This window comes from Oncorhynchus kisutch, linkage group LG3 (genome assembly GCF_002021735.2).
Source record: "Oncorhynchus kisutch isolate 150728-3 linkage group LG3, Okis_V2, whole genome shotgun sequence".
Taxonomy (NCBI): Eukaryota; Metazoa; Chordata; class Actinopteri; order Salmoniformes; family Salmonidae; genus Oncorhynchus; species Oncorhynchus kisutch.
This window is the reverse complement of record NC_034176.2, coordinates 67,695,677-67,718,519: the sequence shown is the minus strand read 5'-3', so window position 1 is coordinate 67,718,519 and position 22,843 is coordinate 67,695,677. Positions and strand designations below refer to the sequence as shown.

The 22,843-nt window shown below is 39.9% G+C and overlaps 1 long non-coding RNA gene across 1 annotated transcript; it reads left to right on the top strand.

Moving 5' to 3' along the window:
* The first annotated feature begins 1,510 nt into the window (after positions 1-1,510).
* LOC109873059 (uncharacterized) lies at positions 1,511-17,788 on the top strand. Its single transcript, XR_004206684.1, has 5 exons — positions 1,511-1,995; positions 3,785-4,010; positions 5,903-5,991; positions 7,333-7,674; positions 16,340-17,788. It is a non-coding gene; the product is annotated as an uncharacterized LOC109873059 (long non-coding RNA).
* The last annotated feature ends 5,055 nt before the right edge of the window (positions 17,789-22,843 follow it).

Here is a 22,843-nt window from a genome sequence, read left to right as displayed (position 1 = left end):
GCATATTATTTTCTCTACTTCCCTGTCCGACTGGGGCCAAACGGAGCAAACGGAGAGAGGAGATCAGAGATAAGTTCAAGAATTTCGTCTTCCAAGCCTGGGGAAAATTGTATACCCACAAACATAGTCCAAATAGCTTTTTGAGTTACTTTAAAATTGATTTGTTGGTTGTGATATTGCAAACTTAATTGAAACTTCAATCGGTTTGATAGTTTAGAGAAATTAGATCACGACATTTCATGAAGCATAACACATCGTTTACCCTCCATAAAGTATTTATATTTTCTCTATTGGCATTGCCTATTGGATTAAAGTAGCCTACATACACTGCTGGACTGGATCTTTGTGGTGTAGAATATCTGCTTTCAAACATGAAACATGGAGAGTGCCAAGCACTGAAGGTAAAAAGGGGTGATTAGCGAGAAGAAAATGCTCATGCTAAAAGTGTAAACTGCAGGTCTAAATAACTCAGCTGATAAATGAAGATATAGCAAGCTGCATTGATTACGTCTCATCACATAGCACGCACTAACCCATAGCCCACCTGGACAGTTTGCCAAAACGGTGGGAGAAAACAAATGCCATAATAAAAACTAGGATAATATAGCCAAATAAATATGATAAAGACATAGAAATGACATTAACAGACGTATTGTTAATGTATTATGAAAAGCTACACAGCATCTTTACTGGGCACATCTACCACAAAGTACAGAACTACAAGGCAAAATCCAGTTTCAATAGATTCCCTCTCTCTCTCCTTCGGTGATAGGCCTATTCTAGCACCATATTTCATCCGAATTAGCTTAATTTAAATCTGCCACACCAAAACCCGAAGGTGGATTGTGCAATACTAGGCCTAGCTCAGTATGTCGTCATCCAATAACATTCATATAGAGTTAATGGGGGGAAATGCATCTAATAAACACAAATAATAGTGTTGTAATAACATTGTCATAATGCTTGCTTCTATAAGAGGTGTTTAGCAATTTCTGTTACCTAATTTTGCATAAAGCACACACACACACACACACACACACAGAGGTATAAACCTGCGTAAAAGTCACCAAACGTACTTAAAGCCCATGCAAACAAATTGTAGCCTACCCGTTGCCCTAAGTTTGGGGTAATCTTTCGATATTTTTCTTATATAGTGTAATAACCAGGCGGTAATATTATCTCAAGTAGCCTATAGCCTAAAAATAAATAGAAAAAGCGCTTTCTCACATAATGGCATACGCGCAAAGCATGCTTAACTCACACGTGCATACTCACTCTTGTACCAGACACACACCCGCTCGCGCGCGCACACACACACACACACACACACACACACACACACACACACACACACACACACACACACACACACACACACACACACACACACACACACACACACACGTCCCCTCTAGCCTGTCTGTGATTGGTCACTCGGCCGTTTGCTGCTGGAGTGACGTCACTGCAGAAGAGAACTGTCAGAGGAAGAAGCATTTAGAGAAAAAACTCTATGCTCTCAGGGTAGTGAGAGCAACGGCGGCACGGAGGAGAGCTACAATGGATAAACTAACGGGCCACGGGAGGACCGCGCTTTGATTTATAATCCGTAGAGAGATACCATCTCTTATGCCATTCACGAGAGACAAGTGAAATAATGGTTAAGGGATCTCACAACCTCGGAAATAAACCACCAATTCGACATGGATCTTTCCAAAACAGAGGTTTGAGCATCGACAGCGCCTTTTAGAAACCGTATGCCTCCGCCTGCTTCGAACGGCGAATTTGGGATGAGAAGCATTTATCGTTTTCTGTACAGACACATGTCCTCTCTTCATAGGTGAATAATCTGATTTAATTTCTTCGGTAAAACCTATTCTATATGCTAGCCATATGCTTCTCATCCTTTACCGGAACCCTTACTGTTGACTGCCACGCGGATACGCAGCCCTCCATTGGATGGCAAAAGAACCAGGACAAATTTCCTCGCATTGAAAAGTAAGGATTCCTTATTCAATAGACGTCGATGTGAGTTTATTTCAGGATTAATAACATACCGCTAGCTGCAGACACTCATCTTTGTTAATCATATCGCAGCCATCAATTCTGACCATCTATTATATATATATATATATATATATACAGTGTTAAGGAGTTTGAATTGATCTAGTCTACATAAAGTTGTCTAATTATGGGACAAATTAACCTGTGTTTGATCTGATCAACTGTAGCCTAGGCCTATATAGTCGAAAGAGCGGATAGATCTACATCGCCCTGTATAGCCTCTATGACATGTATAGGCCTATTTGTGAAATAAACGCAGTCCTTTTGGTCGTGCAGATACTGCTAGGGGTTTAATTTATATGGTATATTGGTTAGATTATTTTCTACATTCATTTAGTAAAATAGTCGGTGTGATGAAATTGAGCAGTTTCAAATGTAGCCTATAGCCCGGTAACCTAACTGCTTTGTAGGAATATCCTCATCCATACATTAGGATGTGTAATGTCACCCACACCTTTTCACATACAAAGAAATGTACATAGATTTTGCAATTATTTTGGCTATTCTCTAAAATAGCAATACAGTGGTATACATTTCTGTAAATCTTTTCATTGTTACATTATATTAATAACAAACAACATTGCGTTGTGTTAAATTATTGATGTGTTAAATCAAAATGATTTGGAAATGGCTTACAAGCACACTATTATTCGTGACTTTTTCAATTAAAAGCTATGACGTCAGACGCACTGATAAAGGGAAACGTGGGTTCATCACGAGGTTAGTCTGTCTTTAAACATGTGCAGAAGGCTCATTATAGATAGACTAGCTACAATACTAAAGCCGGTAAAATAATGATGGTCTACAGGCCTACACGCTTTCATCTTGATGTCATGATTTAGCTATTTTTTTTTGCACTCTCTTGTGAGAAATGAATGAATTAGTGAATGAAGAGCCTACATGTGTGTTATTGTGGGTGTCCTCTATGATCCTTTGAAATAGATACATTTTTCCAGGAGGGGAAAGAAACTAAATTATATCCAGATATAAATAGCCTATAGACTAAGGATTCCAATAATAATATCACATTAATAATAATACAAATAATTTCATTATAGTGATCACATAGTGCCATGCAGTCCTTACCATAATAGACACAGGCTACTTTTCTGGAAAAGTCACTAAGCCTATAATATACTGCCTGCAAATACGATGTCAAATCGATGCGTTTTTACATGAATTGATCCTCATTATTGTCATAAGATATGTAGTGGGAGTGGAATGCTAAGTGGTGAAGATGGTGATGTTGTATGGGAGCAGAGCTATAGGTCTATAAATAGAACATTTAAATGTTAGCCAAGTCCTCCACTGGTTGAGAGTCTATTGATCGATTTACTCTAAAGTGATTTAGGATTTAATATGACGATGATTTAAGTTATGCAGAATATAAGGATCTTTCACAAAAGGCGGGAAGCTGGTTGCACGTCCAGGCCAGGCTTGTAGCCCTGTAGGCCTATATGCTAGCGATGTCATCATGCATGGGTCTATATCAGCGAGAGTAGTTAGAGATGGAGACAGATTAAAACCTTTCACGGAGTCTTATTCATCGACCCCATGGCCTGCACATCAACTAATAATAAGATATATTTCTATTGATGTAGGCCTATTTATTATTATTATCTTATTTTGGGAAGGGGGCAGATTTATGGATACCAATTGGTAGTAGCAAATATCATTATTAGGCTAGTTATTGCATTAACAAAATGTTTATTTTTCATGTTAGGTGGAACCCATACGATACTCTGGCAGTATGTACGAGGAGGAGTCGGTTGCTATCTTTGGTTATCTAGCTGTATGAGTGTTACTCGGCCGTCATAAAGCTAGCTAACCGAATGTAGGAATGTCCTCCAAACCTGCGACTCGGACAGGAATAAATGGTGTCTAGGAGTAAAGACACAAAATAACATAATTGATATGCAATTACAGGCCAATACCTCATTGCCTTTCTGGTAAGTTATAACAATTTTCCCTAATCATTTATTATAAACATCTGTTGAAACACTTCTGAATTCCTCAAAACCTGATACAACCCGAAATGAATGCTTTTTCTTATTTCATTTAGAGAATATATTCTCAAAATATAAGTAGGGTCATCTTTATAGCATGCCTTTAAATGATAAGTCAACATGTTCCACAATGGATTCAAAATCATGTTGTGAATTGAAGTGTATATTTGCCACTTTTGTTTAGTATACTTAGAGCAAGAATACTCTTTATACATTTATTTATTCCCTCACGCAAGGCATCTAGAGTGATTTTGCCGAAAACATATTCTAAAACGAAAAATACTTCAGAAAAAGCCTTTATTCCGGTCAGAGGAATAGATAACTTTATCCAGTCCTATGAGTGAACTGTAACAATTGATATTCGGGCATGAATATGAATAAAGCTTTGTCGCATCAAAGTATCCGTAGTTGACCAGTATTCCTTATAGTTCTCACTGCATAAATCAGGTTTACGCACACGCAAACACATGTAGGCCTATTTAATCAGATGGATTAAGATTTGTGGCTCATATTGATATCATTCTTGTCTCAGGTGGAAACGTTTTGATTTTCCAGAATATGGCCGATATTAGCCTTTATGACGTATTTAGGCATACTATAGGCCAACGCCTATGAAAAAGACGGTCCTGATTAAGATGAGCTATGTCAGTCGATATTTCAGTCGATATTAAGTCAAGCGATCCATGTCATTACATAAACGCATACTTTCAGTTGTGTTCTCACATGGAGTTGTGTTTTCTTGAAAGGAAGAACACTTAAGATATTCATGGTTTTTCTAGATTTAAATGCATTATACCTCCCATGTGAGTCTCACAATACCTTTACGCATTGTGCGCACACCTAATCGGCATAAATTATTCAAGTGTCTCAATTTGGACTTTCTGCCTGGCCCTTCACGGTGCTATAGCTATCCCTCAAAAGGCAACTTCTATAGCTTCTCTTGGAGAACCAAATCCGGGAATGCATTTTCATTCAACCAACAACTCCTCTCAGAGCCTACAGTGGCGCTCAATGGCTGGAGCGCGCTCCTGGCTAATTGGTTTGATTCAGTAAAGGAGGCTATACGCTGGATTTGTGAAACGTCCGAGCGAGCTTTTCCCACGACTGGCCGGATCTCTCCATTCTAGTGTGTCACTAGACAATTTAGAATTTCCACTGGTCAACCCAGTGACATAGGGCCTACCAGTCGCTACTCTGATAATATCGTCCTTAACCAAAACCGCGTCCTCTTGATGTCTATTGTGAGTTTTACATTATCCAAGTGTAGGCCGATATCCTCCTCGGGTCTTTTAACACTGAGAGTAGGCTAGTTGTTGATGATGGAAATTAACAACTACTATTAACTCACTTGATTTGAACATTTCGTATTCTGATCAATCTCAATTTATGCTTAAAATATCCATCAATTATTATGTATTGTTCCTTCACCTTTATTCACTAACTGCATTCTGATTGTACCTCTACTATCCTCAAAACAAAAGCCTCGTGTCGACCTCCTCCAACCTGCCTATCTGAATCTCCTCATCAATAACTGTAATGCAGGCTCTGATCCATACAAGTCCCAACAAAGAAGAATGGAGACATTATCTAATTCAACCACACCTATCTCACCACTCTATTCTTCTCTAGGCCTAATCCATATAAACGTGTCCTTTGCCTGTTGTAGAAGAACCCTTGGCATGACTATTCTATTACCCGACAATGATCAAATTAATTGTTGCTGAATGTTAGTGATGAGAATTCAAGCATATTGTTTTAATGGATACGTTTAGTATTTTAGTTTTTTGCACTATTGCATTGTATTGTATTTGGAAATGTCTTTGTTATTGTCAAAGGTTGATCCAGTGCCCTTGTCACTGCAGTGGCTGCCTGAGATACACCCACAAACTCTGCAGTATGAACAGCACAAACTGTCTACTAAATGGTAAGTAAGGTATACAGTACATGTGCATATTATATGGTAGAGTAACAGCTAATGGCAGATATAGAGAGGCATGATGAGAGGAGAGAATATGAGAGAGAGGTTGAAAACAGAACATGAACATGAACCAAATGGGGTGTGAATGACAGGTGCTAGGATGCAGCTCCGTGCCTCTTGGCTTCAGGTTTCTCTATGCCTCCATGGGAGCCTTGGTGGAGATGAAGATGTGTAAAAGCTCCAGTATGTTTCTGGTTTGTGCTGGTGGCAGCATGACCCAGATCTGAGCTGGCTCCCTGTAGTCGTCAGGTTCTGACTCTGCTGCCTTCAGCTTTGTACTACAGAAAGGAGGAAAGAGCAGAGGAGGAGTAAAGGAGGAAAAACGCTGAAACTTCAGCATCTGCTTCAGCCACTTCTTTCCTCTGAATCCATTCTGTTTACAAAGAGGCTGTCTGCCTGTTTCATCTCATCTGGGTTTTGTTTTCCGACCCGCCACCCACGTTCCTCACTGATCTTCAAAAATGCATTCTCCCTAAAGATGGAGGAACTATAGTCTCCATCTCTCACTCTCATTCTCTGCTTTTATAGGCTAATAATAGAATAACCTCCTTTATGGACTCTAAATTCATTTGACCTGACACAGTAGCAAGCAGATTGCTATTCTCAGTACATTTTACAGCCTGAAACTATATTTCCTCCTTTTATTCATGAAGGCATAGATTAGAACGCTAAAATAGAAATTAGTATTATGAGTCTCTTTTACATTAATTTAATCATGAATCTTTTTGTGAAATAAATAACTATTGATGAACAAGTACACTCTTTACATTAGACCATCTGCTAAACGGGACAACGCACCACAACAAAGCATTTTGTGCTGGCAAGATGTAGGGTGGCTGGCAGGTAATCTTTTTTCTCCCCGGCATCTAACCACTCTCTGACGAGCTGGCAACCCCTTTAATTAATTAACGATGTTGAGAGCGGCTCATTCTCTATTGTCTCTAATACACTGACCCCCTCCCACGGTTCTGAAACGACAGCAGGCTCACATACACACTAAAGCAACATTGCAGCCACTATGGGTAGCACAAAGCCAGTACAATATATGCCATACAGCCTACTGTACACCATTGCTTGTGTCAAATAACCAGACTGTTTTAATTCTTCACTCTATTAAGATTACTATAAAACGCTTCACCCAGAGTCTAGTACCTTGTAGTGGTGTGACTGTCAGATACAAAGGAATTACAGTTATTCTGTCCTTTTATTTCCCTAAAGACAGATTATGTGGTAGTTGCCATGGCAGTGATAAAAGGGGGTCTGTTTTGTGCTTTATTTCCTCCACAGTGACTGCCAGCCATTCACACCAGGTCTGGATTGAGCAAGGGAAAAGTGGCACAGTCGTCACAAAAAAGGAGAAAGCAGGAGGGGAAGAAAAAGGCCAACCCCCTTGTCCCTCTTCCCTTAAATCTCCATCACCGGAAGCCTTTGGTGCCATCTGTGCCCCTGGAGAAAAGGACGGGCGAGATGCCTCCACCCTGTGCCAACGGGGACAAAGGAGCTGCCAGTTAGAGCGGCCCCCCTCGCAGGCAGCCAGAGGACTCTGTGTGACTGACTGGGGCTGAGCTACGGAAGCCATCTTGATGGAGAGTCTTGCTGCTGCTCCTAAAATGGCTGTGTTGGCATGAGGTAGGGCTGGCAGCACCATTAGTTCTATCAGGCTTTTATCCATCACTCCCCTCATCAGTAGGCTAGCCTCTGTCAGCTCTCTTATCTTACCCTCTCCAGTCTGAACTGGCTAACGAGTGTGGCAGGGCTTAGGATATATTAGATAAATTAACGCTTGTAGGCTAGAGAAAAAGCAGCCCCATCCATTACTGTTTAGATGTTAACGAGGCATTGCATTAACAAACTGACAATAGCCTTGTATGATTTTTTGATTGTAATATGCATTCATCACACATTGCAACAGACAATCAGTTTTTTAAAACAATACACCACATTAAATACACGTATTTCTATATGAATAAATATTTATCTCTTAACTAATCCTAATTTTGAACATGTATCTTTCTCTCACACACACACGCACATTCACACGGCACACACACACAATCCTTGCACTCTCAGGTTACATAAATCTGGTCATGTGAGATGATGATGATGCCCTTGTGGCCTTCAGCCACAGAGCAGAGCTAGCACACTCTTTAGTCATGACACCTTCAATCAGTCTCAAACCTACAATCAACCCTCACGTCTCAAACCGCTGTTTGTCTCATACATACAACTTACATATGTGTCTCACATCTAAACCCACTGTTTTCTAATACTTAGCCTACAACTTCTCTCACTCATGATACATCTATCGTGTATGCATTCATGCCTCATACTATAATGTGTCTCCTACCTACATACATCTTCTATGTTTCACAACTATTGTCCATAATATGCACATTCATATGCACCCTGCCACATGTCTTAGAGCCACATTTATTCCTGTATATATTGTAATATCAAAGATGTGGATATTGCTTACGTTGCACATGGAATTACAAAATACGAGGCCTTTTTCATTTTCCATCATTTTACCTCATTGTTTACTTCCACTCTTGGTCACTTTGGCTATTTGATATTAAGCTATAAACCATTCAAAAAGGACAAATGTGCACAGGGGGTGACTAATTTAGCCCAAATTAGTTTCAGTCATTTCAGATGTTGTCTTTATGTATAACAGAGATGAACTACAATTTATATATCCTTATTATCAGCACTTTTTATTTGATTTTCATCTGTCATGAAAAACGTGCATATTCACAAAATAAGACAACAGCAACTATGGTTGTATCTGTGTGTTTATCATAGAGAGGGAAACACCATTTACAGTACAGTAGGCCAGGCCTACCAGTCATGTTGGATGGTGTACTGTACAACATGTTCTGTTTATATTATCATCTGGCTTATGGTGAAGAGTAGAATTGGAGTATGATTTTTCATAGCTTTAAATTATCAGTCAATGTAACATGGCAAATGTATTTCTACAGAAAATATTTAGATACATTCAAGATGTTTCTATAATAGTTTGAGAGGACATAGGTATTGAAGTTGACCTTATAGGCACCTCGACTTGAACTAAAAATATGTCTCTTGGTCACAGTACAGGATGAAATGATTATAATGATCAGAGCAGGTCATTGCTTTCACTGCACATACTGCTGTTGCTATGCAATTTAGAAATTACACGTTGAGACAATTAGCTGGACAATTATGTTAACAAGCTAGGAATATGAATATGGCATGATAAATGGAAAAAAGGTAGGCTACCTAATGTAGGTTATGTGGTTGATATAACGTTAGTATAAAACGGAATTTCACAGTCTAATATTACAGAGACTGCATGGCAATATCAAATGTATTTAATCTCACAATGTACTGAAAATATTTTATATCGAAAATAAATAATCATATTCTTCTGAACAAGAAATGATTCGCATACTCACTGAAGGTAGGACCTTGTCTGCCTATTTAGAAACCGATGTCCAACACAAACCGGATGCAAATCACGACCTTGAGATAGGATCATTTGTTGCAATAGAAAACCCACAAATAAACGCAAATATGTATAAAACGGCTTTACATACGGCCTACTTCATCCATCACTATTAAAGACAACATATTTGTGAGGAAGAAAACACCAAAATATAGCCTGTTACTGAATCATTGGCTTTACAGAGATGACAAATAAAGGAAACAATGATGCAACTGCAGCCGTTAATGAAGAGCACCAGACAAGCTCTGCATATTAACATAATTGCATAGAAACGAGGAGAGAAAGCAGAGCCGTCTTTAAAGGAACAGCAGCACATTAGAGTCGCGCGCTGCAGCCTTGTATGCACGTGGGGTTTAGCTGCACGAGACATGCGACAGCAAAGTGGAAAATGTGGGATTAATTTTTGCCAAATGTAAAAATATCCAGTTTAACCGAATATCCCCTAAATCCTGAAGTCCCTTTATGGTAACTAATGAAATGTAAAAGCCAGTGTAGATCATCCCTTACAGTAGGGTATCTTTTTATGAAACCTTTATGGCAGCCAAACAAAACCACACCAGATACAAAGAGAGAGTGACTTATAATACATACAGCCTAATGCCTCCTATATGGTAAATATAATGTAAATTGTTAAATTATGATTTCATTTAATTACAAAAAACAGGCCTATAGACACATTCCACCTGACATCATATGGTATATTATGTTTCTATGAGATTTTGATTAAGGGATAATACCCCACTAAATCATGTAGGGAAATAGCATTCATTTGGAGAAACATTTATTTGTATTCCAAAAAATGTATGCTTAATTGTTTGCACAAACAAAAATAAAATCACAATGCTTGTTGAGTGATTATACATCTTACATGAATTGGATGAAAGATCTACGCTAGCCTAGCCTACCCTACCCATACTTGCATATATTCATCATCATGTACAGTACATGGGATGATAAATGAATAACCACTATGTATTTTAGTACTATCAAAGACTACTGTAGCTTTAACATAACAAAGAAAAAAATGTGCCTTTAATATGATGAAGGAAATCCGCTATGCCTTTAATACCACAAAGGGTAACTGTGCCTTTAATGCCCAAGCAAGCTTTAATTAGACTAGCAGTCTCTCCATAGGGGGGAGGGGCCTCCTCATACCTGATTTGCATATTTTCAAGGCCTCCATCTCAGATGTGTCACTGCGTAGAATACAGGGATGGGCCGACATAAAAAAGCTTAATGGATGAAGCAAAGGACTAGCTCTACACACAATGTGTAAATTAAACCTACGATCAATTGTAGGGAATCTTATAATTAATAGCATTTTATGTAAATATGATGATAAGTGTGTGTGTGTGTGTGTGTGTGTGTGTGTGTGTGTGTGTGTGTGTCCAAGGTAAATGCCTATGACATTGAATATGCTTTGTTAAGTCTATTCCTGTGTTCAAATGCTATCACATCTGCCTTGTATTAATTAATTAATCATTTCCACTATGTGGATTAGGTGCCATAGCAACTATTCTACGCAGAGCACAGATGTGAGTCATTTTGCATTCATGTGAGAGAAAGTTCTTACAGTGATCCTTTTCCACCATATATCTGTCATAACATTCTCATTTACTGTATATTCTACTTTCAACACATGAACGCAGATAAAAAGTCTGTTCCGTTTCATACTGACTGTGGGACTAAAATAGACGTATATTGATCCTGATGCTTCATGTCCCATTTACTCAGAGACCGTGGGCTTGTATTTGGATGATTCTTACTACTAATTGGGGGGCGATATAGAGAATGCTCTGTCTATAGTCCTCCTGGTTGACAGGTTTAAAGGTTATGAAATCTGTAAACATGACTGATCTCTTTGTTTTCATTGGGTGGATTGATTTCATATGGCCTAGTTTCCAGTTAATGAAGAAGACTATTGCTGTTACAGAAGTCTACATGCATATCTCCCCATTGTCTTCAACCCTGATTGTTAACGTTGGACACAGTGAATTATTTGGTGGTGATGTGGTGGGAGCCACTGGTACAGTATGTAATCAGTGGTTTGTCAGTGAATGCAGTAGCATTGCAATCTAATTCAGCACCTAGGACAGCATCAGTTTAAGGCAGATGTTTTTACTGTAATGACTGGTGATGTTGCATTCTGCATGCACATGTGCCAAGTATATGCACGTTTTAATTAGACATTGGCTGTGTGAACCAAAACACGTTGATTTGAACAACTAGCTCTCACAGTCTCACGTCAGAATTAGACGTTCATCCATGTTTCTCAAATGTCACATTTCAAAGTTATTCCAAAAGTCAAATTTCAAAGTGTTTAAGGTTAAGTTTAGGCATTAACTCCAAAATCTTAAGGTTAGGCGTTAACTCTGTATGGTTAAGGTAAGGTTTAAGGTTTGGGATCGGTTTAAAACAAAAATCTCAAAAACAACTTTCTATCGCTGGATTAGAACATGCAACGTTAAGCCCATCCGCCCTAGCAAACCCAAACCTACTTGATGGTAAAAGCACTCAGTGTTGCCCCTGGTGGCCAGTTTCCACATCATCTCCCGATGTCCTCAGACATGGATGGACATCTAATATTGACTTGTGTCACAGGGGAACTGGCTGGATTTAAATGTGTTCTATAAGAGTATGGGACAATGCTATCTTTCCGCAATGTGACTAATGCCACATTGTAGGGTGCCCATAGACACGGAAGTCTGAAATGCACGCGTGAACAGAAAGACACACACACACACACACACTCACCCACATACAAAATAACCATACAGATTCCTGTTAAATGTTACTTTTAGCCCCTGGCACAAGGGAGAGCAGAGAGCAACGGTGCGCTGTGATCTCTGAGCCCAGGCTGCAGGGCTGCAGGTCGGTGTAATGCACTGTGTACTGCAGCTGTCTGTCTGTAGCTAGTCTGCCTGTTGGTAAACAGTAGATGGAGTCCACATTATCATTCTGCTCCTGGCTCCCCTCCACAATGACTGCTTTGTGAGGAGAGCTCTTGACGGAGGTCCACCACCCCTCTTTCCCACCATTGTGTGGGTGGGTGCTGCAGGAGACACAGGGGGTAATGGGGTGGGAAAGACGCTCCATACCAGACACTGCCAGATGCCTGCATTAGCACCAAAACCATGAGAGTGCCCCCTGGAAAAGCAGCCCCTCTCCCCCTGTTTTTCTATGTATTTATGTCTGTGTGTGTTAGTGAATGTGTCTCAGTGTGTGTGTGTGTGTGTGTGTGTGTGTGTGTGTGTGTGTGTGTGTGTGTGTGTGTGTGTGTGTGTGTGTGTGTGTGTGTGTGTGTGTGTGTGTGTGTGTGTGTGTGTTTGCACAAATTATCAAATTAGTTTAAAGCCCTAAATTAGCTGTTTTTGAAATGATGCTGCGCTCTTAAAATAATAACTTAAAGGATAATCAGATGCATGTGTTAAAAACATAATACATAGTTACAATGTTGGAAAACCTAAACATATCTTAACTCACTGAGTATGCTGGGGGTTACTGCCCCTCATAAAAGCTTCAACTACCTGGTGTCTATAACAGTCAGCATATTAATGGTTGTTTATGGGAGAACAATTTTCAATAATTCCCAGACATAATATCTTTACAGAATCTTAGGATTTAAAAAAAAGCATCATTTGTTAGATTTTCCAATAAGTATGGATTAACAAATTGGCATTGAGTATGTCCTGTTACATTTGAGCTGGGTGGCAGACTGTATTCTTGATTCCCCTTCTACCACAGACAGGCTATTGATTAAACGGCAATCACAATATATTACCCTGTAAAAGGAGGCAGCCAGAGGGAAAATGAGAGAGAAAGGAGGGAGAGAAGTTGTTGTTTTTACCAAGGGGCAGACAACAATATTTCACAGCAAAGCATACAGACAATGAAGAAAGTAGGTGATAATGTATGCAGGAACTAAGGAATGAGAGGTAAACAAAAGTAATGACAGAGAATGTGAGAGGGATAGCACAGAAGAGCTCACTTAAATATCATGTTTAAAACAGTTGTAATGAGAGAGAAATTATGTTTGAGCGTTAACAGGTTTATCCATTCAGAATGTAAGGTGGTGGGGAGTGTGTGCGTGTTGGGAAAGTGTGTGTGTGCGTGTGCATGTGTGTATTTATGCATAGTATATGTGTGTTTTTATGCACTTATTAACACTTCTGTGTGTTTATATATGTGTGTGGACAGTCAGTGTGTGTGTTGGGGGAGGGACTTTACTGTCTGCCTCTGTGTGTCTGTCTGTGTTTCCATGTGGCAGAGGCTGCAGCTGGCATATTAATAGACAGGGTGAACAGGGGTCTGGGAGCTGTCTGGAACCACCTTGTATTATCCCACTAAGGAGCTCAATCTGAATCAAATGCAAGATACCGATCATACTTGGGTTATGACTATAAAATGAGTTCTTTCTTTTCAGAGTGTTACCGTAGCTCTATTCTGCCACTTCTCATGAGGTCAAGTGGGCTGTTAGAGAATGGGTTAACAATAAGAATAGAATGGCTGTGAATGCTTCTGTTACACCTCCACTGAACTGTGGTTCCCACATCCCGCATTGTACTGTGACAGACTGTTGCTGAAGCCTTGTGGATTTTATCAAGATCCCCCTGCTAAACACAACCAATGTATCAAGACATTTTTTCACCATGATCCAGGCAGAATTAACAATTGACTGGTGGGTTCAGACAAACACAATTCAATTGCATAGTAATCTTCCATCACATTCAATGTTATAACCTGTCCATAAAAGGGACTAAATCACACACCCTGCTCTGAGCTTTGTCTAAAGATTGTATGTTTTACGCTCCCTCTCCTCTCCTCCTGTGAGGATACCTCAGCTGCGATCTCATCTTAATCTGGGGATAAATGCGATTATCCCACCAAGAGTTGTTCTCAGCTTTGTAACGGCGACAGGGGACCTTTCACTTCTCTTTTCTTCCCACGGCCCAGTAGCCATAAACAGCCTGGACCCCCAGACATGGGCCTGCCTCAGCTTACAGGCATTAGTCTGAAGACAACGTCCATAACAGCCCTAGCTAAAGGCTATGGTGTATTCACCAAATAAGGGCAACCAATTGGTCAACCAAGCAAGTTTTAATGACCACTTCAACAGCCATGTTGTATCCATTTATTGTGGGATCATTTAGAAAAGGTTAAGGAAATGTATCACTAGATAGTCTGCACCTCCATTGTACTGCTTGTATCTCTCTATCTTTCCATCACTCACACGACCTGTGAACATTTCAGGCTGTCTGTCAAGTTCAAGTTCACAGCGGTGGGAATGTCTAGACTCTGATTCACATTCAGTACTTCTTCATCTACTTTTGTCAACTCCCCCTCCCATCCTCTCCCCTCATGGTCATGTCCAAGGCAGGCTGGGGGAGCCCAGTGTTCTGTGGTGTTTCCGTGGCGTTGCTATGACAGAGGGGCTGCGGCGTTGTTATGGTAGCAGGCCTGGCGGGCCCAGCTATGTGCTGGTGAAAGGGACAGCCTGTCAGAAAGTGTGTGAGAAGTCCCTTAGGTCCCCCTTACAGCTGGGCAAAGGCACCCTGTACCCCCACTCTGGTCCCCTCTTGTCCCCCTCCCGTCCCCCTCCTGTCCCCTAGCACACAGCTCAGAGCCTGGGAACACAGCAACACAGAGAACATTTTATATTCATCAGACTCCCCTCTCCCCCTCCCTCCATCACTCACTCCTTACCTCCCTGTCTCCTTCACTCTCCCTCCATCTTTCTCCCATCCTGTCTCTCCTATGCATCCCTCCCTCCCTCCCTCTCTGGGACAGTAGAAGCAGGACCCTCTCATCTGTCTGCCTCTTCCTACCCTACTAGCCGGGAGCTCATCCAGTCAGGTTGAGGCTTTCAAATCGAAATGGACTGGAATGGCGCTAAAGACTCTGAGTGAGAACACTGGGGGCTATGTGTATTTGTACATTTTAAATGAACCTGAGTGTGTGTGTGTGTTTTGTTGAGGTCTCATTCAGGACTGAAGACGAGTATTGAGAATAAAAGGCTGATGATTTGCATAAGCTGTCTGAGGGTTTGGTGGTGGGGGGGGGGGGGGGTCGCAGAGAAAAAAATATATGAGAGAACATAAAAAAGAAAGAGGGAGAGATCCCGCATTGTGGAGGCAGAGAAAAAAAGAGGGGGCTTGAATAAGGGAGAGGGTGAAAATTGACAGAGAAAGGGTCTGGCCAACTCCCCCGGTGGGATTAAATTGTCCAGAAACCTCTCTATATATAATTTGGTGAAATTGGTAATGGTGCGGGTAGACTGCCCCGTGTATATTCAAAACTTGATGAGAGGCTGCTAGATTTGTCTTAGTTGTTAAGTTGATGACAGTTAAGGATGAAGCAATAAACACAGTTATCAGAAAACTTTAATATCCCACATGAATTCACAATGATTCTTTGTATTGGTAAAATCTGTCACTTTTCTGCTTCTATCCACTCTGGAATTGCTTTGCACATACTATAACACAATTGTCCTTATTATTCATAACATTTCTATTGGCGTACTCCAAGTACCGAAACTGGTGTTAATGTGTTTTGAATAACCCAGTAGAAATAGATGGAAGACTGTATTTATTTTTTAACCAATCATTCACTGACTGACACATTCTCTGCTTCCAAACTAGATTCCATCAAGCGTCAAGCCCAAGATCATTGTCATCACTCCATCTTACTGTGACCTAAAACAATACTGGTCACTGTTTACAGTTAGCCAATCCGCTGTGTTCTGGGTTCCTGTGTTAAGCAATGTGACATGGGTGACTTACATGTTGTTTCTGATCTCTATGTCTCCAGGTCCTGCAGGTGTTGACAACCTCTAGGGGAAGACTCTTCCATCAGCCCTGAGCCCTGGGCCCTGAAGCCTGAGCCCTGGGCCCTTCCTCATTGGCATCCTCTCCAGTCAAACACTGAGAAATGAGGGCACTGAATAATCCCCCCTAAAGTTAACAGACAATGCTTGTAGAAATTTACTGTAAGGACAATATTTGGAGATATTTACTGTAAGGACAATGTTTGGAGAAATTTACTGTAAGGACAATATTTGGAGATATTTACTGTAAGGACAATATTTGGAGATATTTACTGTAAGGACAATGTTTGGAGATATTTACTGTAAGGACAATGTTTGGAGATATTTACTGTAAGGACAATGTTTGGAGATATTTACTGTAAGGACAATGTTTGGAGATATTTACTGTAAGGACAATGTTTGGAGATATTTACTGTAAGGTCAATGTTTGGAGAAATGTACTGTAAGGACAATGTTTGGAGATATTTACTGTAAGGACAATGTTTGGAGATATTTACTGTAAGGACAATGTTTGGAGATATTTACTGTAAGGACAATGTTTGGAGATATGTACTGTAAGGACAATGTTTGGAGAAATGTACTGTAAGGACAATGTTTGGAGAAATGTACTGTAAGGACAATGGACAACAGAGGACAACAGATTATCTGATGATATATTGCACGGCTGAGAGTCTATAGTTTCAACATAAGTTTTAACATTACAGCAGAATGTAAGACAATGTGTGTATGATGTGAAATCAAAGGGGATGAGATCAACATGTGTTCATACCTTAATCTAAGGACAGGTGTGTGTGTGTGTGGTGCGTGTGTGCGTGTGTGTGAATGTGCGTGTGTGTGGGAGGGGGGTACTCTTTAGAGTACTCTGGAGTGTACTGGGCTTCAGACAAGCACTACAGTGCCCTAATGTGTGGGCTGTTTACAAGAGAAGCTCTCTGGATGTCTATCCTCTGTCATGTGCAATTAGTTACTTTATGAATAGAACTGTCTACTCTATGCAAATAAATGTGAATGACTCAACCTCTGGCTGTATTGCAAATGTTGTTTAATGTTTGACTGTCACAGTGAAAAGAAAGACATTGTTTGGTGAAGATTCCATCCATTTACTGTATATCCATCAAATGCTGCATTTTTCCTATTACAAATATTATCTGCATGCGTTCATAGTGATCAGGGAATGTTCTACATGAAATGTGTTAGATACAGTATTGAAGCAGTCAGATTAATAGCCGTCTCATTGCCTGATTTTTATTATTATCCTTATTCAGAGAGATAGACAGTTTTGAACATACCTGCAATAAAGAAAGGGACACATATTTGTACACAAACGTCTTACAAAACATGTTGTTGTAATTGAGTTCTGACTTGTCATGACTTCTGTGCTGTTTGAATTGAATGTGTATACAGAATAAATAATACAACAGATGTCTAAAATATTCTAGTGTTTTTTTGATTGGAAATACAGAAATGATTGATATTGAAGTGTATATGTCTGCATTTAGACAGACAGACCAATTCAGATTTTTTTTAGACATTGGATCTTTTCACATCAGATCTTTTTCAGAGATGATCTGATTGGCCAAAAGACTAATAAGTGAAAAACAGATCAGAATTGGGCTGCCTGTCTAAACGCAGCCTAGAGACACAGACTCTGAGAACGACAGTATGTTGTTCTTCAAGACAGTATGTGTATCAGCACCTTGGAAAGCACACGACAATAGAAAGCTGTTGGTAGATTGGTCTGGAGTGTGAATATTATGCCTTATTTTGAAATGTGAATATAGGCCTACAACCGTTTGGACATAAACAGACCATCCTCATGAATTCTTCTGAAGTAGCCTAAAATACATTTTAAAAAGTAGCCTACCAAGGATTCTAAGCTCTCAGGTTTGTTGGTCTTTGATCGGTAACTGTTTTCAAGTACATTTTTTGCCTATGCATTTTGAGTGAGAGGTGACACGTAATTGCTGAGAAACATTGAACATAACCTAAAATTATTCTGCAAAAACTGAGATAAATAAAATCATGCTAATGGTCGAAATCTAAAGTGCAAAGGCATAAAAACATGCAAAGAAAATAGAAGTGAATCAAAAAAGAGAAACACTGAAAGTGTAGAAGTTGAGCGAGCCGGTTGAGACACAGTGATGGAGAATACAGACATGCTCCTGCAGAAGTCTCCCTCCTTGAGCTAACTCCCTCTCGCTCAGAAGGCGTTGTTGTTTTGAACATTTAATTGTTAATTGCTCTTTAAATTCTATAGAGTATCGCCAATCATTCGCCATTTGACTTCAGACTGGATAGCACAGACTCGTCGACTCAAAACAAGCAACTCGTCGTTCCCCTCAAAGATGCTTCATCGTGAATTGACCGCAGAAAAAAAGAATCTGAAAATCAAATACATTCTACCCAAATTAATAGGCTAGGCCTACATCTGAATTTTAGATTTTTAAAAATCACGAATCATTGCTTTCACAAAGCCTGTGATTAAGGTAAGCAGCGAATTGTTTAATTTTGTGTTGTGCTTAACCAGTCTGTAAAGCAATGATATTGATCATGGGTCTGACAACTAATTTACGGCTATGTTGTCTCTGCATTATTAGTCGCGTCCACGTTGGGAATAATTTGGATTGGTCACTGACATTTGGTCATAGATTGGCCCGAAACACACTCCAATCGAACGTTTAGTTGATGCCAAAATACCTCAAGTGATTTCTTATTCTAAATATATCCAATACGGTTATCAAAAGTTATATTTTATTTTCGACCCTTCCAACTGAAGTCGCTTTCGTTGGCCCATAGACGGGCTGGCTAAGTATCTTTGACTCTCTCACAGATTGTTTTACGACAAGCTTGATGTCATGGGCCACCTATCTCTGACACCTTTTTAATGAAACATCTAGCCTATACAAATTAACGGTATAAGAATATAATGTCGATACATCTTTATTAATCGTTTATTAGCTTAGATTTCTAGAGTGCCTACAGTAGAACATCTCGAAATAATACGTACTTGTAACATTTTGCCTCCATGTATTAGCGCTTCAGATACCCTATACGTGAACACTACACTAGCTTTACATTCTAGTCAGTTGAGTTGACTTCCTTAAAGGAGGTTTAATTGCAGATACAATAGTCTACAATACAGAGTTTCTGGATTGCTTTACATAAAATAAAACGAGGGTTAGTGTTCAAAAATAATATTGTTTATTGCACGTTCGTTTTGTCGGAAAGCTGTATTCCTTTCCGCCAACATGCAGACATTTTGCTACTATCCCAAATAGCCACAGCATTCAGAAGAGACTCTGAATGTAATTTGGTGAAATTAAAACACAATGACAGAAATTATCATAAATGTGCACTTTATTGTATTTTAGTATCAGGAGGGGATCAAGCAGTAAGCTGAGTGTGAGTCTATATTGCTGACAATCCCATCTCCAAGGCCAGTGCCAAACAGGGCTGGATGGATGCGCCAGCCAGAGAGGGTTATGACCTGTCCTTGTAAAGGGACAGCTTCACCGGGCAAAGACCAATAAAGTGACACGTGCTTATCAACATGTCCTGCTCACAACAAACCTGGGGTGTTTTAAGACATAGTAATTCCCTAAACGTATAGATAACAGGCAAGTAAGAAAACAAACAACTATTTTAAAAGGTTTATAAATACAGTAGCTGATTAAGTGTTTACATAGTGTATAGACAATTAACTAGTTTGTAGATAGTTTATAAAATTAACATTGTTATTCCTTATACTTCTCTATTTATTCCCATACAATTTATCCAGTGAATCTATAACTAGCCATCTATTATAATCAATTTAACCTTTCATAAGATGTATTTTTATGTAAAGAGTTTTATCTTAAATTCTACATTTCATTCTATGATACCGGACAGTTCATGGGGCACTAATGGGCAATGTTATGTTGAAATGCAGGTACTTAAAAAAATGGCTGCACTTCATATTCAGGAATGATGTAAAACGTAGCTTTCATCAATGCAATATAACAATACAGTGTATAGAAAATAGGAGTTTTGACGATGGGGTGAAGGGTTTCGATGCTTGGAATGTGATTCAGAGAGGGACCTGTTAGAATCCTAGATGTCAGTGCTATTAAGTGTCTCCCCAGGGTCCTCTAGAGCAGCTAGGGGTCAGAGGGGATGACCGCAGTTTAAGTGGCTTGTCCGTCTATTCCCCAATGGCCAATGGAATGAACTCCATTGACAGGAGCTGACATGAATTTCTTTCACAGTGACACTGAAAGTGTGATTATTTGATTACAGACACTGAAATATGCTTCTAATCATATCCCCTATTAGGTAATAAAGGATTACATATATGTGTTTTAATTACAGTATATTCAAAACCGTACTCTGTAACCTTGACCTTGCAGTTTTTCAATGCACAATAGACTTAAAATTCCAATAATATACCTAATTTTCCTTGCATTTTAAGGGTTTTTAACTATCAAAAGTAACAATGTATCCCTGACTAAAAGTACAATTCATTTCACAGGACTTTAGATATCCCAACTCTTACAGAATCCCCACTACTCTTGCTTGGGGTAAAGCGTTTATGATAATGTAAATACATTCTGTATGTGTGCAGTGTAAACTGAAGCCACTCCCACGATGCTCCCAGCCTAGCCTAAACTAGACTAGTTGTGTGAATGTGAAAAATACTTGAGAAACAGCCCAGGCTCCCAGACGAGCTGACTAGACCAGGAACTTGACTGCAGGTGTTCTGTCACATGGCACTCCACGATCATTTGTATTCATTCATTTATTCTTCTCAGATTTTCTGCTTGTCATAAGGAGATAGATAGGGCCTATTGTAGCAGGAGGCATTGAGGGTCCTCATACTTACCATCACTGAGAAATGAATCTGCAGGCTTGCCGTAGGAGAACAAAACAACCTTTTATGTGCTGTGTAACAATATGTAAATAAATGAAATACTCGTCATCATAATTTAATCTATTTACATTGCTACACTCTAAGAGGCGTTCTTGGATGGAGGAACAACTAAACCATCCTGGGGAGTAGGGAGGTGACTAAACATGGCACCTATAGTCTAACAGCTAAAACTCTATCATTCCTAAAACGGTTGATGGGACTGTAAAATAGACATATTTTCTGTGGCTATCATTATGAGATGTGGAGGGTAAAACATCTTGCCAACTTCAGAATGGACTGTAAGCAGTCATTGTCAACAGAACACAGCATCTCACTGTATGTAGCCATAAACTCAATAGAACCAAGAGCCTCCTGTACAAGACTAGCACTCAGAAACGCCTGAGCCCCCGTGCACTGATATCAAAACACAATCGTGTACCTCTCTTAACTGCAAGTGGGGAAAGAGGAGAGCAGAGAAAACGGCCAGTCTTTCATTGACATCATTATGGCCGTCTCCTGAATGGAGAGCAGGCAGAGCGCAATTAGCTATAGACCAGCTCCCCCTGCAACGGAGGGCCGTGGATTATTGCCCAATCATTTATATCTTCCAAGCCAGTGAGCATTAGGGCCTGTATTCTGTGTTAGCATAAGAATAGAAACAGGTCCTGTGAACTTCACCGACCTATTGACCCTGCTCCCCAGACATGAATAGCACCACTTTCAGGCTCCCCAGCCTCTCAAACAGGCTTGAACCATGCCTAAAGTCCTAATCATGGTAATTTAATATATCTTAAGCCCCTGGCTGCTTTAGTGGAGCTCCTCTATAGTTTGTTTTAGGCATTCATTCCTTCTCACCTCATCATTACCGCTCCTTATTTGGCAAATTTAAAGGGCTGCTATGACACTACAAGTCCCTTTTCATCACCTAAATAAGCTGTGCTGCCATATAATTAGAAAGGTTTTCTCAACTATTCAGTCTTTTCAGATCAAGGCAACAAAAAGAGGAAACCTCACTGAGGCAAGATACTGTACTCTGGCATGAAGAACCATGCCAGAGAATGACCCTGTCTTGGATATAATTCTACACTATTTACATATGTTGCAAATTATGGCCCACCATAACCACTGGCACACACACACTCATGCGTATATCTCTCTGAAAATACACGCATACACATGCACACACACACACCTCATTGAGTTGTGCACTGAGGAAGCATGATAATACGATGTGGGAGGAAGAGGAAGAGGAGGAAGGGCAGGGTAATTTAACGCTGGAGATAAGCCTAATAGACAGTAGATGAAGATGCATTTAAATGTCTTTCTCAATGATGATCCTCCTCGTTGTCAGTATTATTGGTTACTAAACCTGCTGAACAGTCCCAAACTGTACAAACGTAATTGTATAACTGAGAGATTGTACAACTAGACTTTTACACATAGGATTATTTTATATCAGTGTTCATGTAAATGCGAATGAAAAGATGACAAAATGCCTGAAAATCTCAAAGCACAATGAACAACTGGGGAATGACTTAGCGATGCACGTCTCCCTCTCTCCCTCCTCGGCTCTTGTGTGTGTGTGTGTGCGCGCGCGCGTGCG